The following is a 21,102-nucleotide window of genomic DNA, read 5'->3' as shown; positions in this document are numbered from 1 at the left end:
AAGGAGATAATGAGATCTATATAAAGTCAGATAAAGAGAAGACTATAGGCATAAATTAATAGATGTGACTTCGAATTTGGGCTTGAAAAGTATCTTAAAGGACTTGGAGGATTTGAATCGCAGAAGAGGAAGTGGATTTGGCATTGCAGGTTTTAGGAAATGGTATAAACCAAGATGTTGGTATTTGACAAAAGAGGAAGTGATAAGATTGTAAGAATAATAAAAAGACAAATTGACTTTCTTGTTTTCATGAGACTAATAAACTGCCATATTAACTGATTTGGCCTACTAATGTTTATTCTTTGCTTATCATTTTCATTTAATAAATTACACATTCTTCTCCCTGATGCAGGAGTTCTTGATTGTAACCAGAGGGCAGGAGTTTAAGGACTGTCTTCCACCGTAATTTTTTTTTATTCCGCTCCCCGCCCCTTGCAGCTTACTTGCTGTCTGCTCTGTGTCCATTTGCTGTGTGTTCTTCTGTGTGTCTGTATTTATTTTTATTTATCCCCACCCCTTGCGACCTTGCTTGTTGTCTGCTCTCTGTGCTCTGTGTCCATTTGCTGCACACTTTTCTGTGTTTTTACTTGTCTCTTTTTTTGTTGCATCACCTTGCTGAGTCGGCTCTCCCCGGCGCTTTGCACGTCAGATGGCACTCCACAGTGCTTGCAGGCGAGCCTGCCTTCACAAGGAGGCCCTGGAGTGAACCGAGGGCCTCCCATATGGTAGACAGGAGCCCAGCTGATGAGCCACAGCTGCTTCCCTTCCATGGTACTTTTAACAAGTTACTATAAGGATTTTATATCATAGCCTATACTTTGAGGAATTTACTAGTTTTTTTTTTTAACCTATGTTAAGTTATACAAAGTATCTGTGGGTTTTTTTTTTGTATTTAAAACAAAAATTCTTAATAAAACTTTTTGCTTGCTACTTCACACTTTATAAAGTTCTTTCATGTATACTATTTCATTTAATCCTCTTACCATGCCTATGACTTAGGTGGTAACATCCCATTTTAAAGATGAAAGAGGCCTTATAATAGAGTGGTTCCTAATCAGGAAGGGGGCACTGGAGTCAGAAAGCCTAGATTCAAATCCTGGTTCCTGTGCTAGTTACATGAATTTAGGTTAAATAACTCAAGAAAATTCACTGAAACATAGTCATTAGCAATTTTATGAGCCAAAATTATGAATTTAAAAGTGAAGGGAAAATGACAAAGGAAATGTACATTTGACTTCAACAAAAGTTAAACTTCAGTGTGATAGAATAAACAGCTAAAAGCAAAATAATACTTGGAAAACTCTGAATAACTGGTCAAAAGGATGGCTACCCTTAAATAGTAAAGACTGATTTAAAAAATTTTTTTAAAGACAAATGAGAAAAGAGTAGGCAGTTCGTAGAAGAAAAAAGATGTAACTGATGAAAATTTGAAAAATAGCTTAACTTCATCATTTAATCGTAGAAAATTAAAGTAGGATAAAATTTTTTTTTTAGGAGGTACCAGGGGTTGAACCCAGGACCTCATACATGGGAAGCAGGAGCTCAACCACTGAGCTACACCTCCTCCCCATTTTTTTTTAAAGATTTATTTTTATTATTATTTTTAAATTTCTTTCCCTTTCTCCCCCCTCCAGTTGTCTGTTCTCTGTGTCCATTTGCTGTGTATTCTGTGACCTCTTCTATCCTTATCACCGGAACGGGAATCTGTGTTTCTTTTTGTTCTGTCATCTTGCTGTGTCAGTTCTCCGTGTGTGTGGCGCTGTTCTTGGGCAGGCTGCATTTTCTTTCATGCTGGGCGGCTCTCCTTAGGGGGTGCACTCCTTGCACGAGGGACCTGCCTACACAGGGGACACCCCTGCCTGGCAGGGCACTCCTTGTGCACATCAGCACTGCACATGGGCCAGCTCCACACAGGTCAAGGAGGCCCGGGGTTTGAACCATGGACCTCCCATGTGGTAGGTGGATCCCCTATCCATTGGGCCAAGTCTGCTCCCCCCCCCCTTTTTTTATGCCATAATTAACAAAATAAAATTTTAAATGAAAATCTGTGCTGTCAGAGGTATTATGAAATGGGACCTATATATTCATGATGGAAATGTGAATTGGTAAAACTGTTCATCCATATGAAGAACCATTAAAATGTTCCAAACCTTTGATCTGGTAATGTCCCATCTGAGAATATCACGCAAATTAAAAATAACTATGGATTAAAAATCTATGCACAAAGATTCATTGCAGCATTATATATAAAAATGAGAACGTTTGGAAGTATCTAGTAAAAGCTAAATTGTCCATTCATTGCAGTATTATCTATTGAAGAGTTGTATAAAAAATTTTAATGACTTGGGGAAAAGCTGATGAGATACTCTTTGGGGTTGGGGAAGGGCAAGATTCAGAATTGCACCTTAACTTCTAATGTCAAAGCAGAAAGCATAATAGTGACAATAGCTCACTCTGTTTAGTATTTACTGAGTAGCTCTTAAATATTTAAGTACTGAGCTTCTTTCTACTGTAAAAATAAAACAAAATCCCCCTTGCACCCTAATTTCCCTTTCCCTTCTAGTAGGTACCACGCCCGTTTTTCTATTCCTCCTGTAAGCAGAACTTCCAAAAAATTGTCATAACACTATCTCTCATTTCTCACTTAAACTAGTTTTTTCATGAACCCAATCATGTTTGCATTCCACTAAAATAGCTCATCAAGTCTCCAGTGACCTCCAGTGGTCATTTCTCACCCCTCATCTTACTTGGTTGTCAGCATCATTTGATAGTGGATTGCTTCCTCTTTTTTGAAATATTTTCTTCTCTTTATTAAGAGAAATCATCTGACTTCCCTCCCATCTCATTGGTTGTTCCTTCTTGTTCACCTTTGTTGATTCTTCAACGTATGATTTTATTTATTTATTTGTTAATATGGCAAATTATATTGATTGATTTTCAAATGTTAAAACCAACATTACATTCCCAGGAAAATCTCCATTTGGTCATGGTATACTATATTTTTTAATATATTGTTGGATTTGATTTGTTCAAATTTTGGCTAGAACTTTTGCACCTATGTTCATGAGGGATGTTGTACGGTCGTTTTCTTATAATGCCTGGTTTGGGTATCACAGTAATGCTGGCCTCAAAAAATGACTTGGAATGTGTGTCCTACTCCGTTTTGGGATAGGATTTCTTTTTGTCCTTAAATATTTGGTAAAATTCACCAATAAAATCACCTGGGCCCAGAGTTTTCCTTGTGGGAAGGTTTCTTTTTATTTTCTTTTGTTGGTTTTTTTTTTTTTTTTTTTTTTGTTAAAGAAGCTTTAGATTACAAAAATTTACATCAAAAATATAAGGAGGAAGCATATGTGGCTCAAGTGATGGGGCTTCTGCCTACCATATGGGAGGACCTGGGTTCAATTCCTGGGGCCTCCTGATGAAAAAGAAGAGAAAGCGTGCCTGGGTGGTGAGCCAGTTCCTGCACAGCAAGCCAGTGACCATGTGGCGAGCCAAGTGTCTGCACATCGAGCTGATTGCCTGTGCAATGAGCCAGTGCCTGTGTGGTGAACCAGTGCCTGCACAAGTGACTTATGCAGCAAGATGATGATGCAACAAAAGTGAGATGAAGGGGAGAATCAAGGTAAAGTGCAGCAGAAACCAGGAAGTGAGGTGGCACAGCTAACAGGGAACATCTCTGTCCACATCAGAAATTCTCCAGGATCGAATCTCGGTGAATCTTAGAGGAGAAAAAATGAGAAGACCAAAAGAGAATTAGGTACAGAAGATCACACAGGGAATGGTGGATGCAGACAGCAAAAACAGCAGGTTAGGGGGAGGGGAGAAAATAATCTTTAAAATATATATATTTATATAGGGGATTCCCATATACTATCCCCCCCACACACACACACTTTTCCCCATTAGCAACATTTTTCATTAATATGGTACATTGTTCCAATTGATGAACACATATTGAAGCATTGTTACTAACCATGGTCTGTAGTTTTTACATTATGGTTTATACTTTGCACTGTGCCATTTTATAGGTTTTGACAAAATGTATATTGTCCTGTATCTGTCATTGGAACATCATGCAGAACAATTCCAACAATCCCAAAAATGTTCCATGTTACAGGTATTCTTCCCTTTCCTTCCTCTCAAAACCTCTGGTGACCACTGCCTTTATATCAGTGTTACAGGTTCTTCCATTACTAGAATAATAATATCTTCTTTAGTCCATAGTTGCATTCCCCCATTATGTTTGTTCATTACCGAGTTGTGAGGATTTGGGGATAGTGATGCCCACTCCGCTTCCAATTGAAAAGGGGCTTAGATCCCATGGGGCGGATGGATGGAACTGTCTTGCTTACAGTTGTAGATACTCTGTCTTTCGGGGGGAAGGGTGTTGTCTATCATCATCTTTTCATTAGTTCTGAGCAAGCCTGATCAACTGGAGAGTAGGTGTGGGCTGCAAATCTGCTGAGATTCAGAGCCCAACTAGCATATCAACAGCCAGAAGATTTAAGTCTATGGGACACGTCTTTAACAGGCATAGTGCTAATTATGGGTCAAATAGAAAGGGCTTAAGAGCCATGTGTAGGAAAATTATAAGTGAGTCTAACTACAATACACTGGGGGGATAGGTTATCATATATTCCAAGGTAAGGCCCACTGACAGGGTGCCAGATTCCTGGGATTGTCTGCCCTGCTTTTAGTGTCTAGATATCTCTAGAGCCCTCACAAGCCCCATGCTTGAGGCATGGTTTATTGTGGCAATCAGTGAGATCCTCCTGAGATGAACATAAGCGTAACCTTTGGAATGAGCTCCTGACTCACTTTGAAATCTCTTAGCCATAAAAACTCATTTGTATTTAATATTTCCCCCTTTCATCCGGGTCTTTTTCTAAATGTATCACTAGTTGACTCTTGGTAATAATCCCTTGGTGCCAGGGAGGCTTATCCCTGGGAGTCAGGTCCCACACTAGGGAGTGGGAAAGTTTTTTTTTTAAAGGGATTTGTCCAGTTCATCTAAGTTGTCAAATTTATTGGCATGAAGTTGTTCATAATGTTCCCTTATTTTAATAATTCCAAACTCTGTAGTAATGCCACCTCTAATTCCTGATATTATCATTTATTACTTCTCTGTTTTTCTGCTTCTTAATCTGGCTAGAGGTTTTTTAATTTCATTGATCTTCCCAAAGAACCATTTTGTGGTTCATTGATTTTGTTTATTTCATTGGGTTTTCTGCTAATACTTTTATTGCCTGTTTTCTGCTTCCTTTGAAATTAATTTGCTCTTTTTCGTCTTTCTTAGTGTGAAAGCTTAGGTAATTGATTTGATGCCTTCCTTTCCAATGTGAGCATCAGTGCTATAAGCTTCATTCTATACACTGTTCAAATGCATGTCACATCTTGTGATATGTTGTATTTTCATTTTCATTCTGTTCAAAATACTACTTTCCAGTTTTTCTTTTTTGAACCAAGGATTGTTCAGAAGTATGTTATTTCATTTTCAAATATTTGTGGATTTTCCTTAAATACCTTTGTCATTGATTTCTAATTAAATTCTATTGTGGTCAGAAAACATAGTTTGTATGGTTTAATTTATTGAGCCTAATTTTATAGTCCAGAATATGGTCTGTTTTAGTAAATGTTCCATGTGTACTTAATATTGTGAGTGTTCTACAAATATCAATTAGGTAAATTTGGTACATAATATTATTCAAACCTTGAGTATCTGTCTAAATGCTGTGTCAATTTTAGGAGCATGGAAATGTGTGAATATTATTGTAAATTTGTGTATTTCTCCTTGCAATTCTGTCAAGTTTTGTTTCATGTATTTTGAAGTTCTATCATTAGGTAGATGACAGTTTAGGATTGATATGTTTTCTTGATGAATTGAGCCCTTTTTCATATGAAATAACCACCTTCATCCTTGATAATATTCTTTGCTCTTTTTCTTTTGACTGATGTTAGTAGAGCAACTCCATCTTTCTTTTGATTAGCCTAAGCATGGTACATCTTTTTCCATTCACTTACTTTACTTAAAGATGCAAATAGATTAAAAGTAAGGTTTCTTGTAGGCAGCTTATAGTTGGGTCTTACTTTTTTTTAGATTATTTTTTTATTTATTTCTCTCCTCTTTCCCCCCTGTTGTCTACTCTCTGTGTTTATTTGCTGTGCGTTCTTCTGTGTCCGCTTGCATTATCCAGTGGCACTGGGTAACTACATCTCTTTTATGTTGTGTCATTTTGCTGCATCAGCTCTCCATGTGTGCAGCGGCTCTCCTTGCAGGGCGTCCCTATGCAGGGGACATCCCTGCACGGCACAGCACCCCTTGTGCTCAGCAACACTATGCGCGGGCCAGCTCACCACACTGGTCAGGAGGCCCTGGGGATCAAACCCTGCACCCTCCATATGGTAGGCAGACGCTCTATCAGTTGAGCTATGTCCACTTCCCTAGTTGGGTTTTGTTTTTATCCAATCTGGCAATCTCTACCTTTTATTAGAGGTCTTCAGACATACACATTTAATGTGATTGATATTATTAAGTTTAAATCTACCATCTTTTAGTTTTTTTCCTTTGTCCCATCTTTTTTGGATTTTCCTTTTCCCCATTTTCTGCCTTTGTTTGGATTATTTCTTATAATTCTTTTCTTATTTTCTTTGTTAATTTATTAGCTATAACTTTCTGTTTGGTTTCAAAGTGGTTGCTTTACGGTACAAATTTTAACTCATCACTGTCTATCTTCATATGATAATATAACTTTCCTCAGGTAGCTTAAGAATTCTACAAAAGTATACTTCCATTTCTCTCCTCTCTGCTTTTGTGTTTTTGTTGTCATATATTTTACTTCTACTTTTATATGGTTGTCTTATTTGTCCTGTTAACCACAGTCTATCATCCACCACTGGATTCCTTTGTTACACAGTCCTGTGCTTTATACGGACCATTCAAAATGTACACTCACTCGCTCTCATTTTCACCACAGAGTTGTGTTGTCATCACCTCAATTTTAGAACATTTTCATTACTCCAAAAGGGAAACTCTTGTAATCCCTTATACACCCCTATTGTTGTCCCTTAGTATTGACATAATATCTTTTTGCCATTGCTGCAAAATATTGCAATATTACTGTTAACTGTCATCCCTAAGTTACATTAGTTATAATTTTCCTGTGTATCACCATATTCTTAGCACTTTGTATAAGAGCATTCTTATACAATTAACCACAATCATCAACCACCACCGAAATCACTGTCATACATTCCCGAAATTATTCTCTAGTTTTCTTTCAATTGACATTTACATCCACATGCTACCCTTTCAGCCATAATCACATTTATACATCAGGAGTGTTATACTCATTATAATGTATTACTTTCAACTCTGTTCATTACCACACTTTTACAATAATCCTTATTAATAATGCTACATAAATTAAGTATCAGCTCCCATCCTCAACCCACATTCTATTTCCTAGGAGCCTGCACTCCAGAGTTTACTTCCATGAATTTACTCATCATATTTAGTTCATACTAGTGAGTGCATATAATATTTGTCCCTTAGTGTCTGGCTTATTTCACTCAAAATTATTTCCTCTAGGTTCATCCATGCTGTAATATGCATCATGATTTCATTTCTTCTTTGAGCTGAATAGTATTTCATTGTGTGTATTTACCACATTTTGTGTATCCCTTCATCAGTTGATGGACATTTGGGCTAGTTCCATATTTTAGATATTGTGAATAATGCTGCTTTGATATCAGTGTGCAAATGCCTTTTTGCATCCTTGTTTTCAGTTCTTCTGACTATATTCCTAGTAACAGGATTGCTTGATCATATGACAGTTCTATATTCAGCTTCTTGAGGTACTACAAAACTTTGTTCCACAGAGCCTGTACTATTCTACATTTCTACCAACTGTGCAGAAGTGTTCCTGTTTCTCCACATCCTTTCCAGCACTTGTAGTTTTCTGTGTTTTTTTTTATATAATGACAGTTCTATCAGGTGTGAAATGGTATCTCATGGTAGTTTTTATTTTTCATTTTTTAAAGTTTACTTTTATTTATTTTCATTGTAGTTTTGATATGCATTTCTTGTCATGTGTTTGTTAGTCACTGTGTTAATTTGACTGTGATCATGATGGTAGTTTGTGAATCACTACTTTGAGGCACACTGCTCTAAGCCACTGCATTAAGAAAGACCTACGTTGCCAGCTATCTGCAGACCTAGAGAGCAATGGGTACAGGTTACAGCAGAGGGCAGAAAGCTCCAGGAAGGATTTTTTCTACCCCCCCTCCCCCTTTTTTTTTTCCCGAGGAGGCTGGGGCACAGATGGAGATGAAGTTGATAGATTATCTGGCAAATTTGGGTGAAAAATTAGGTTGCTAGATAATTCCAGAATAATCATAAATTATACAGTAAAAGAACTAATTTTCATATATTTTGCTATGTTTTGTTTCACAGAGCTAAAATTCTTACCTACTGTAGGAGCAATATCTAAAACTAAAATCTAAGCAATAAAAACATCTTATTTAGAAATATGAAGGAAAACACTAAAAGAAACAGCTGGAATAGTTTTAAGTAGCTGCTGTAGATTAAGGGGATATAGTAGCTGTGCTTTTTTGTTATAAGCCACTATTATATATATCACTAATATTATACACTATTTTTTCCCTTTTTTTTTTTATTTGAGAAGTTGTGAATTTACAGAACAATCATTCATGCCATACAGGATTCCCATACAGTATTGCACATGTATTTTATTTTGTGAGAGAGTCTCATAGGAGATTCGAATGATAACAGAATTTGAAACTTTATAATTTGTTAAAGGAAATATGAGTGCTTATTGAAAAAGAATATTTAGAGGGGGTAGAATAACTGTCTTCAAGTATTTGAAGGAATATAGATTGGAAAAGGAATGCTCTTTATTCTGTTTACATTAAAGGCAAAACAAAGATCCAGTGAGTTGCCACTACAAAGTAACAGATATAGACAGTGTAAAGGACTTTCTAACAATTAGATTGTCCAGAAATGGAATAGACAGTTTTGTGAGGGCAAATGGCCGTATCTAGGGATGGTTTTGGGTTTTGTTGTTTTTTTTTTAAAGATTTATTTTTTTATTTACTTCTCTATCCTTCCCCCTCCCCGCCCCCTGGCTCCACTTGTCTGTTTTCTGTGTCCATTTGCTGCGTGTTGTTATTTTGTCCCCTTCTGTTGTTGTCAGCAGCATGGGAATCTGTGTCTCTCTTTGTTGCATTATCTTTTGTCAACTCTCCGTGTGTGCGGCGCCATTCTTGGGTATGTTGAACTTTTCTTTCATGTTGGGCAGCTCTCCTTACGGGGCGCACATGGGGCTCCCCTGCATGGGGACACCCCTGCGTGGCACGGCACTCCTTGTGCGCATCAGCACTGCACATGGGCGAGCTCCACACGGGTCAAGGAGGCCCGGGGTTTGAACCACGGACCTCCCATGTGGTAGATGGATGCCTTATCCACTGGGCCAAGTACGCTTCTCTGCAGATGGTTTTAGAGTTGGTTTGCCACATAAAAAAACACCTACTGTAATTCTGGCATTCTAGTATTAAGATCCAACTTATTTAAAACAAGAAGACAAACGTTAATGTAGATCTTAAGAGATTTGCTACATCTAAATTAAGTGTGTTATTTTCTAAGTCCTATATTTGTTAATGTAGAACTCTTATAAAATAAGCTTTCATCATCATCTGCTGTTTGCAAATTTAGGATTTAAGGAGGATTTCATTTTATTGTATTGTGACCACTGATCTATTTGGTCTTGTTAACTACTATCCTTTTATTTATCCTTTTTCCTATTGCTTATTTTCCATTTTCTAACTATTGTTCAGTTGATGAAGTTTTCTTGATCCCATTGTTTCTGTAGTGATTTTTAATTTAAGTATTTCTTATCTAGTTGGCATTACATTTTTCACCTGTTTAGATTTACATATCTTCCAATGTATAGGAGAAAATGTCTTTACCCTCTTGCCAAGCAAGAGAAAACTTTAGCATGCCTTTCCATCCCTTTCCTAACTCCTCCCAAACAAAAATGTTGAAGTAATTGGGATTTTATTTCCATATTTTTATATACATTATACAGTGATAAGATTGTTTTTTTTTTTAAAGTTCCAGGGGCCAGAAATTGAACCCGGGACCTCATTATATGGGAAGCTGGCACTCAATCACTGAGCCACATCGGCTACCCTGAGTTGTTGTTTTTTTGTTTTTTGTTTTTGCTTGTTGTTTGTTTGTTTTTGTGTTTTCAGAAGACACCAGGAACCAAACCTAGGACCTCCCATGTGGGAAGCAGGCGCTCAGCTGCTTGAGCCACATCTGCTCTATGATTTTTTTTATTCCCTCCCCCCCTTGCAGCTTGCTTGCTGTCTGCTCTCTCTGTCCATTCATTGTGCATTCCTCTGTGTGTCTGTATTTATTATTTTTATTCCCCCCCCCCTTTGTGGCTTGCTTATTTTCTGCTCTCTCTGTCCATTTGCTGCATGCTCCTCTTTGTTTTTACTTGTCTTCCTTTTTCTTGTGTCACCTTGCTGAGTTGGCTTTCTGCAGCGCTCGTGGGCCGGTGGCTCTCCGTGGCTTGCAGGTGGGCCTCCCTTCACAAGGAGGCCCTAGGACGTGAACCAAGGGCCTCCTGTGTCGTAGATGGGAACCCAACTGATTGAGCCACAGATGCTTCCCTTAATTAGATTTTTAATCATAAATTTTACTGATTTATTTGTTTGCCATGATATCTTTTTATTATTATTATTATTTGCCATGTTATCTTGTTCTTAGGCATTTCTCTTGTATAATTTTCCCATTTTTGTTGTTCAAAATGTTTACTAATCTCTATCTTGATTTCTTATTTGACCTATGTGTTATTTAGAATTGTGTTTAATTAGCAAACATTTTGGGATAATATAGTTATTTTTTTAAAGATTTTTATTTTAATTGCGTTATATTTAACTACTGGAAAAAAAAATGTCTGCCCTTTGAGATTTGTTGAGACTTGATTTGTGACCCAGCATGGCAACTGATCCACATGCACTTGAAAAGAATGTGTAATTTGCAGTTGCTGAGTATAATGTCATTATGTTGTTCAAATCTACTATAAGTCTTGATTCTGTATTCCTGTTCTAACAGTTACTAAGAGAGAAATGTTAAAATCTAGTCACGATTGTACCCAGTTTCCCCCACAGTTCTATCAACTTTTGCTTCATATATTTTTTTATATTTAAGTTTTTACTTTTTCCTATTGAACTTTTATTATTGTAATTTTGATATATTTAGGTTTAAGACTGACTTCATCATTTTTTCCTTCTGTCCTTTGTTCCTTAAGTTTTTCCTTTTCCTCTCTAATTTTATATTATTTTAGTTATGTATTTATTTTCTGATGCTTTGTTGTGAGTGCAGGGCATAAAATGTGGTGTCCTAAAAACAATTAGCATATGTAATTGCTCTTGTTTTCTTGGGTCTGGAACTAAGGAGCATCTCAGCTGGGTGGGTCTGACTTGTGGACTCTCATGGTGTTGCAGTCAGGTATTGGCTGTGCTGGGATGGTCATGGAGGTGTCCTAGTGGAGTCTGGAGAGACTGGAACAGCTGGTTCTCCTCAGGCAGCTCTGTTTCTCTGGTCTCTTTACCTGGTCTCACCAAAGTGGTGGCTTCAGGGCAGCCAGACATCTTAGTCAGGCTCAGGGCTCCGAAGGCACATAGCCCAAAAGAGTGATATCCAGGAGGAAGCTCTAACCTTTTCTCACCTAGCTTCAGAAGTCAGGGAGCATCACTTCTGCTATAGTCTATTTGTTTTAAGCCCACCCATATTTAAGGGGCTGGCAGTATGTTTTTCCTTTCTAGAAGCTTTGTAGGATGTTGTCTTAATTTTGGTGGTTTGCAGTTTCAACTACAGTATGTTCAGGTGGGAATTTTTTATTTTCCGTTACATTTGGCATTCATTGGGAATTTTGAATCTGAAGATTTCTAACTTTCTTAATTTGCCTGTGGAAATTTTCTTTTATGATTACTTTAGTTCCTCTGTTTTCTTTCTAGACTTCTGTCAGTTTTTGGAACTTCTGACCTAGTCTCCTTAACCTCCTTTTTCTATCATACTTTCCATCCCTCTGTCCTTTTGTTCTGCATTCTAGTAGACTCTAGATTTAGTTCACTAACTTGCTCTTCACCTTTATGCATTTTTCTCTTCTGCGCATCTGCTGAATGTTTTTTTATGATGATCGTACTTTTAATTTCCTAAATCTCCATTGTGTGTTTTACATAGATGTAATAACATTGAAAGTCTCTTTATTGTATTTATTTTACGGTTTTCTATAGATTCTGTTATCTTTGTTTCTTTTGTTTTTTGTTGTTCTATTTGTAAAGTTTATTGCCATTGTTCAAATTGTTTTCCTTAAATCGGTGATTGTTAATTGTTCCTTTTGAGAATCCTTATTAGCCTCTTCTGTTTACAGAAGCATATCTCCTTGCATTGTGGGAAGGTAGGAAGTGCTGTTGAGGAGTTGAGTGTGCCTTGGTTTTAGAGTGTAAGGACTAACTTAGAAAATTCATTTACAAGTAGATTCTATCTGGTCAGTTTCTCTAAATATACATTTTTCTCCCAAAGTACGAGTCTTAAGAGGGTTAGGAAGAACAAGAGAAGAAACTATCAATGAAGAGGATTCTTTCAATAATAATAATTACATGAATTTCACATCACCAAAGAGTGGAATTTCCATTATGATGATGGACATTGCTCTTTATTTAGACAGTTAAATATCTTTTTGATTTCCGTATTTATTGCCCTGCCCCCAGTGTGTTGTAGTCAGTAAAGGTTGTGTATAAATCTTGGGAAATGTTGAGAGCACATCATACTATTTGTGACTAGCAGAGCTATTATATGGGTATGACAGTGATTGAAAGGGAAAGCCCAAGGACAGTTATATTACTAGAAGGAAAGCTGAAAAAATGTAACTTGGAAACTGTGTAACATAGTGAAACCTCATGAAAAATAAAAATATGGGTGATACTGCATATATAAGACTACTTACATAATATAAATGCAAATAAACTAGAGAAGGAAACCGAATAGCAGAGAAAGTATAGAGAGATTGAGAGGTGATGAGTTTGTTTGGTTGGTCTGTTTTTGTCTTTGACTATTGTTTCTATTGTTGCTGGAATAATTGAAGATGCCCTAGGAATGATTGGAGTGATGAATGCACAACTATGTGATTGTACTGAATGCCACTGATTGTACACTTTGGATGGATTTGTGCTTTGTTATATATCAATAAAAAATAAAAATTAAAAAATATATAGAAAAAGAAATCTTACTCGTACATTGCTGGTGGGAATGTGAGCAAATAGGCAAATCTATAGAGATAGAAGTAGATTACTGGTTGCTGTAGGGCAGGGTATGGGGGTGACTACTATGTGTAGGTGTTTCTTTTGGGGTGATAAAAGTATGCTGAAATTGTAGTGATGGCTGCACAACTTTGTAAATATACTAAAAAACATTGAATTGTGCAGTTTAAATGGGTGAGTTGTATAGAATGTGAATTACATCTCAATAAAGTTGTTATTAAAAATATTTACTGGCTATTTTCCCATTTATTTATTTAAATATAACCACTGATATGACTGCCTGTTATGGAATTACCTTTAGGGTTCCTTTTTATCAGTTTCTTTTCTCCAAAATTTTTCATAATAATTAAGTTTCCTTTAATGAATTTTATTTCCTACTTCACTCGTTCCTTTAATTCATTAGTTTACCTAGTTAAAGAATACAGAAATGACAAAGTTGGGATCAATTCACTTCTCAAAAACAATCAAGTTATGTTATTTTGTGAAAGTTAGTTTTGTTGAAGGAAGGATGAAAAAGTTGTTATATTATAACAACTATAATGTTAGGGAGTCAAGATTGACTTATAATTTAAACATAGGGTAATGTTTATGCCTGTCCTCCTTATTTGTCAGGGAATCTTGACCAGAGTGAGAAATTTTCTGTTGCTGTGTTGTGATTGCAGGGCACAAGAGATTTCCTTAAAAAGGCATAGGATTTGCTTGGAAGAGCATAGTAGTTTCTAACTTGGCAGTAATGAATTAGAACTCTCTTTAGGAGGAAAATATTAACCCACCTTATTCCTTATTGGGTGTTTTTGTATGTATATTTCCTCACATCAGCTATTTTATTCTTGTATTTGCATGTGTGCACGTATTTGTAACCCATGGCATTTGTTAGATGTAAAGAGAATACTTTTCTATGTACACAATATGTGAAAAACAACTTTAGAACTTGAATATCTTACCACATTAAAATGTGGTTGTTTCTCAGGCTCAGTTCTTTCATACCTTTCTTTAAAACTCTATGTTCTAGCCTTGTGAACTATTTGGTATTGCCTGAATCTTCTGCATTTCATGATTTAGTGCTCAAGCTGTTTTCTCTCCTTGGCATGCCATTCCCTGTGTATCTAGAACATTCCAGTTCTGTTTTTAATTTAACACATTACTTCTATTGAAAAATTATCCTGGACTCTCCTGTTCCTCAACCCCCCCCCCAACCCTTTAATATTATCTCTAATAACTTTGTATCATATTATAGTTACTTATTTTTTCCTCCTCTATTCACATGAGCTTCTTAAGGATGAGAAACATACATTTCTCGTTTTTGTGTCTGGCACCTAGTTTAGAACAGGTACCTGGGAGATACTCTGCAAAAGTTTGTTTCAGAACAAAAATTATACTTGCTTCATGTCTGCTGCATAGTCTACTAATGTATTCTTCCTATGTATATAATTGCTGTTATGGGAAATTTCCCTTTTTCCCCATTGAATTTTCTTAAATTAACTATTGGGCTATAATTTATATATAATAAAATGCACCCATTTTAAGTGTGTTCAGTAAGTTTTCAAAATTGTGTATACCCATGTAACCACCACCACAGTCAAGATACAGGTAATTTCCATCCCCCCAAAAAGATCCCTTAGGTTCCTTTATAATCATCATCCCTGCTGCACCACTATGGCCCCAAGCAGCTTTCTTTGGGTATAGAATAGTTTTGTCTTTTCTAGAATTTTGTAAAAGTAGAATCATAGAATATTTACTCTTTTGTGTCTGGTTTATTTTGTTGAGCATTTTTTCAGATTCATCTCTTTTTTTTTTTTTTTTTGCATCTATTAGTAGTTCATTCCTTTTTATCACTTATTAGTATTCCATTGATTGAATATAACACAGTGTGTCCATTCATCTCTTGATGGATACTTGGGATATTTCTAGGTTTTTGGCTATTTTGAATAAAGAGTAGAAGTTGTTCTTTGTTTATGTATGTGTGTGTGTATATCTGATGATTCCAGCTTGATTTGTTGAAGACTCTTTCCCACACAAATGACTTTTACTCCTGTATTATTTATTGCTATGTAACAGGTTAGCCCAAATCTTACTGACTTAAGACAACAGTCATTATTTATTGTCTCTCTAAATTTCTCAGGATCAGGAATTTGGGAATGGCTTGGCTGGAAGGTTCTGGCTCATGGTATCTCATGACATTGCAGTCATCTGGATGAAGGTTTGACTGGAAATGTTTAAGATATGACTCTAGGGCGCTCCTTCATGTGATTGGCAAGTTGATGCTGACTGTTGGTAGGAAGTCTCAGTACCTCTTCAGGTGGGCTTCTTTGAAGGGATCATTTAGTATCCTCATGACGTGGTGACTAGCTTCCCCCAGAGGGAATGATCTAAAAGACTACCATACAAGCCGCAATGTTTTTTAGGAGTTAGGCTTGGAAGTCACGTATCACCACTTCTGTCATTCTGTTGGTCCCATAACCAATCATGATTCAGCATGGGAGGGAACTCACAAGCGTATGAATTCCAGGAGGCCAGGATCATTGGGGGACCATCTTGGAGAATGGGAACCACAGCCCCTTTGTCAAAAATAACCGAACATACATGTTCGCTTCTACTTCTGAATTCTGATTGATTTCATCAAAATGTTCAGACAATTTATATTTAATGTAATGACATGGTTGCCTTTTACTTATACCATCCCACATTTGTTGATTTTGTTTTTGTTTTGCTTTGTTTCATTGTTATTGTGGTAACATATTACAACATAAGATTTCCAATTTTTAACCACTTTCAAGTGTACAGTTCATTGGTGTTAGTGTCACTCCCTTTGTATGTTGTGCTACTATCACCATTGTCCATTACCAGAACGCTTCCATCACCCCAAACAGAAACGCTTAACAATTAAATATTAATTTCTCATTCCCCATCCCCACTGCTGATCCTGGTAAGTATTCTCAACTTTCTTTCTCTATGATTTTCATAGTCTATGTATTTCACATAAGTGAGATCATACATTTTTGTCCTTTTGTGTCTGGCCTGTTTCATTCAACGTGATGTCTTAAAGGTTCATTCATGTTGTTGCATGTTTCAGAACTTTTTCTTTTTACAACTGAATAATATTCCATTATATAATGTATTTCGTTCATCTTTTCTTCTGGTGGACCCTAGGGTTGCTTCTACCTTTTGGCTATTGTGAATAATGACGATGAGAACACTGATGTTCAAATATCTATTTGAGTCTCTGCTTTCAGTTCTTTTGGGAATATAGGTATATATATTATATGGGATTGCTGGATCATATGGTAATTTCATATTTAACTTTCTGAAGAACCTTTCAATTATTGTAGCTTTGTAGAACTTTTTGAAATTGGAAAGTGTGAGTCCTCTAACTTTATTGTTCTTTTTCAAGATGGCTTTTGTTGTTTGGGACTCCTTGCCCTTCCGTATGAATTTATTGATTGACTTTTATTTCTGTGAAAAACTCTCTTGGAATTTTGATTGGGATTGTATTGAATCTGTAAATTGCTTTGGGTAGTAGTATTGACATCTTAACAATATTCTTTCTTCAAAATAAACATAGAATGTCTTTCTGTCTATTTAGATTTTTAAACATTTTTTTCAGCAATGTTTTATAGTTTTCTGTATGCAAGTTCTTTACTCCTACATACTTGTTTTTTTTTTAGTTGCCATTGTAAATAGAATTTTGCTTTCTTGATTTCCTTTTCAGATTGTTCATTGCTGGTATGTAATTTTGTGTGTTGATCTGATAGCCTGCTACTTGGCTGAATTCATTTATTAGCTCTAGTGGCTTTCTTATAGATTCTTTTTGGCTGTCTGTGTTCTTTTTTTCTTTTTTCTTTTCTTTTGTTTTTTAATTTGGATTTTTTTTCTTATGGATTCCTTAGGATATTCTGTATATAAGATCATTCATTTGCAAATAGAAAGAATTTTACTTCTTCGTTTTCAATTTGGATACCTTTTATTTCTTGTCTAACAACCCTGGCTAGAACTTCCAATACATTATTGAGTAGCATTGGTGAAAGTTGGCATCCTTGTCTTGATTGTGATCTTAGAGGAAACACTTTCAGTATTTCACTGTTGAGAATGATTTGGATTTTTGGTAAGCAGATGTGGCTCAAGCAATTGGGCTCCTGTCTACCATATAGGAGGTCTGGGATTTGATGCCCAGTGCCTTCTGGTAAAGGCAAGCTGGCCCGTATGTTGAGCTGGCCCATGCAGAGTGCTGGCCTGCGCAGAGTACTGCCCGTGCAGGAGTACTGGCCCACATGGAGAGCTGGCACAGCAAGATGATGCAACAAAAAGAGAAACAGAGGAGAGACAATAAGAGGTGCAGCAGATCAGGGAGCTGAGGTGACAGAAGAGAATGATTATTTCTCTCCCACTCTGGATGGTCCCCGGATTGGTTCCCAGAGCTACCCAATGAGAATACAAGCAGACACAGAAGAGCACACAACGAATGGACACAGAGAGCAGACAGCGGAGAGGGGGGGAATAAATAAGTTAATTTTTTTAAAAAAGATGTGAATTTTTCATATATGCCTTTTACCATATTGAGTAATTTTCCTTCTAGTCCTAGTTTTTTTTTTTACATTTCTTTCTTTCTAACCAAAAGGGGGTGCTGGATTTTGCCAAATACCTTTTCTGCATCAACTGAAAGGACCATGTGTGTTTTTTCCTTTTTTTTTTTTTTATTAAGGTTTATATTACATTAATTGATTTGCTCATGTTGAACTACCATTGCATACCTGAGATAAATCTCACTTGATTATGGCATATAATTCATTTAAAGTGTTGCTGGATTTGGTTTGCTAGTATTTTATTGAGGATTTTTCACATCTGTCTTCATAAGGCATATTGGTCTGTAATTTTCTTTTGTGGTATCTTTATCTGACTTTGATATAAGGAAATGTTAGCCTCATAGAATGAGTTTGGAAGTGTTACCTCTGCTTCAATTTTTTGGAAGCTTGAGCAGGATTGGTATTCTTCTTGGAATATTTGTAAATGAAGCTATCTGGACCTAGGCTTTTCTTTGTTGAAAGGTTGTTTTGTTTTGTTTTGTTTAATTACTAAGGTAATCTCTTTGTTATTGGCCTGTCGAAATCTTATGTTCTTTCTTGAGTCAGTGTAGATCCTTTCTGTGTGTCTAGGAATTTGCCCTTTTCATTTAGGTTTCCTAAATTCTTGGCATAAAGTTTTTCATAATATCCTCTTATAATCCTTTTTTATGCCTGTGGGTATTGGTAGTAATGTCCTACCATCCTTTCATTTTCTTTTTTTTTTTTTTTAAGATTTATTTATTATTTCTTTCTTTTCCACTTCCTCGCCACCCGCCCCCAGTTGTCTGCTCTCTGTGTCCATTCGCTGCATGTTCTTCTGTGTCCGCCTGTCTCAGCGGCACTCAGAATCCGTGTCTGTCTTTGTTGCATCATCTTGATGCGTCAGCTTTCCGTGTGTGCGGCGCCATTCCTGGGCAGGCTGCACTTTTTTCCCGCTGGGCGGCTCTCCTTGCAGGGTGCACTCCTTGCGCATGTGGCTCCTCTACGCGGGGGACATCCCTGCATGGCATAGCACTTCTTGCGTGCATCAGTACTGCATGTGGGCCAGCTCATCACACAGTTCAGGAGGCCCGGGGTTTGAACCACGAACCTCCCATGTGGTAGATGGACGCCCTATCCATTAGGCCAAATCGGCTTCCCTCCTTTCATTTTCTATTTTAATTATATGCATGCTCTCTTTTTCTTTGTTATTTTAGCAAAATGTCCATTTTGTTCATCTTTTTTCAGAACCAAATTTTGATTTTGTTGATTCTGTATTTTTCTGTCCTGTTTCATTTATCTCTACTCAGATATTTATTATTTCTTTCTTTCAGTTCACTTTGGGTTTAGTTTGCTCTTTTTCTAGTTTGTCCAGGTGTGGGATTAGGTTTCTGATTTGAGATCTTTTTTAATGTAAGCTTTTACGGCTATAAATTACCCTCTGAATACTGTTTTTCTGCATCCCGTAAGTTTTTGTATGTTGTGTTTTCATTTTTTTTCATCGCAGGATTTCATTTGTAATTTGTTTTCTGACCCATTTGCTGGTTAAGAGTTTATTTTCAGTTTCCACATATTTGTGAATTCTCCAGTTCTCCGTTTTTGCTTTCTGCTTTCTAACTTGATTTTATTAACATTGTATGACTTCAGTTTTTGTGGTTTTTTTTTTAAGATTTATTTTATTTATTTATTTCCCCTTCCCTCTGTTGCTTGAACTTGCTGTCTGCTCTCTGTTCTTCTTTTTAAGAGGCATCAGGAACCGAACTTAGGACCTACCATGTGGTAGGCAGGCACCTAACTGCTAGAGCCACATCTGCTTCCTGTGATTTCAGTTATTTTAAATTAATTGAGTTTTGTTTTGTGACCTAACATAGATTCTCTACCAGAGAGTGATCCATGTACATTATGGGAGAATGTGTATTCTGCTATTGTTGGGTGAAGTGTTCAGTATATGCCCTTTAGGTCTTGTTGGTTTATACTAACATTCAAATATCCCTTTTATTTATTGATCTTCTGTCTAGATGTTCTATCCACTGTTAAAAGTGCTTTTTTGAAGTCCCACACTGTTACTGTAGAACTGTGTATTTCTCCTTTCAAATCTGTCAATATTTTCTTCATAAGTTAGACTCTGCTGTTAGGTACATACATATTTATGGTTATATCTTCTTAATGAATAAACCCTCCTTGTCAATATTAGTGTCATCCTTTGTCCCTTGTAACAGTTTTTGACTTAAAGCCTGAACTTTTAAGTTTAGAGTCTGTTGTTAGTATAGCCACTTAAGCTCTCTTTTTTTTGTGTGGGATATTTCTCCACCCTTTTGCTTTCAGCCTTCTTATGTCTTTGAATTTAAGTTGAGTCTCCTGTAAACAGCATATAGTGGGTCATGGTTTTTTTATTCATTCTACCAATCCCTGCCTTTTGACTAGAGTTTAATCCATTTACATTTATAGTAACTACTGACAGTACTATTTACTATTTAACACTGTCATTTTAAAAAGAAATAGCATCCAAATTGAAGAGAATAAATAAACTTTCCCTATTTGCAGATGAGATGATCCCAAATAGAGAAAACTCTAAAAAGTCCACAACAAAGCCCCTAGAGCTACTAAATGTATACAGCAAAGTGGCAACATACAAGATCAACATCCCAAAATCAGTACTGTTCTATACACTACTAATCAACAATCGTGAGAAGAAATGGAAAAAAATTGCTTTTATGATAGCAACTAAAAGAATCAAATATCTAGGAATAAATATCGTCAAGGATGTAAAATTCTTGTACACAGAAATACAAAGCATTGCTAAAGGGTTTCAAAGAAAACCTAAATAAATGGGAAGACATGTTCATGTATTGGAGGGTAAATATTGTTAGGTTGTCAGTTTTATCCAAACCAACTTATAGATTCAATTCACGCCCAATAAAAATTCCAGTAACTTTCTTTGCAGAACTAAAAGCCAATATTTAAATTTGTATCAAATGTTAAAGGGGCGCCACATAGCCAAAGACATCTTGAAAAAGAACAAAGTTAGAACACTCACTTCCTGACCTAAACACTTAGTACAAATCCACAGAAATCAAAGTAGCATGGTACTCTCTTAAGGACAGATAGTATAGACCAATGGAATTGAATTCAGTGTTCACAAACCATTTATGGTTAATAACTTTTGGTAAAGATGCAAAGACCATTCAGTTGGGGATGTGTAGTCTCTTCA

The 21,102-nt window shown here is 36.4% G+C and overlaps 1 protein-coding gene and 1 non-coding gene across 2 annotated transcripts in view; one reads left to right on the top strand and one right to left on the bottom strand.

Moving 5' to 3' along the window:
• The window catches only part of RAP1A (RAP1A, member of RAS oncogene family), a 100,481-nt gene that overhangs the window by 47,591 nt on the left and 31,788 nt on the right, over positions 1 to 21,102 (top strand). The gene's annotated exons all lie outside the window — the stretch shown is intronic.
• Positions 1,493 to 1,564, bottom strand: TRNAG-CCC (transfer RNA glycine (anticodon CCC)). Its single transcript has one exon. It is a non-coding gene; the product is annotated as a tRNA-Gly (tRNA).

The sequence above is a fragment of the Dasypus novemcinctus genome, chromosome 9 (assembly GCF_030445035.2).
Source record: "Dasypus novemcinctus isolate mDasNov1 chromosome 9, mDasNov1.1.hap2, whole genome shotgun sequence".
In the NCBI taxonomy this organism is placed as follows: domain Eukaryota; kingdom Metazoa; phylum Chordata; class Mammalia; order Cingulata; family Dasypodidae; genus Dasypus; species Dasypus novemcinctus.
Note: the sequence above shows the minus strand (reverse complement) of the source record. Positions and strands in the feature narration are given on the sequence as shown.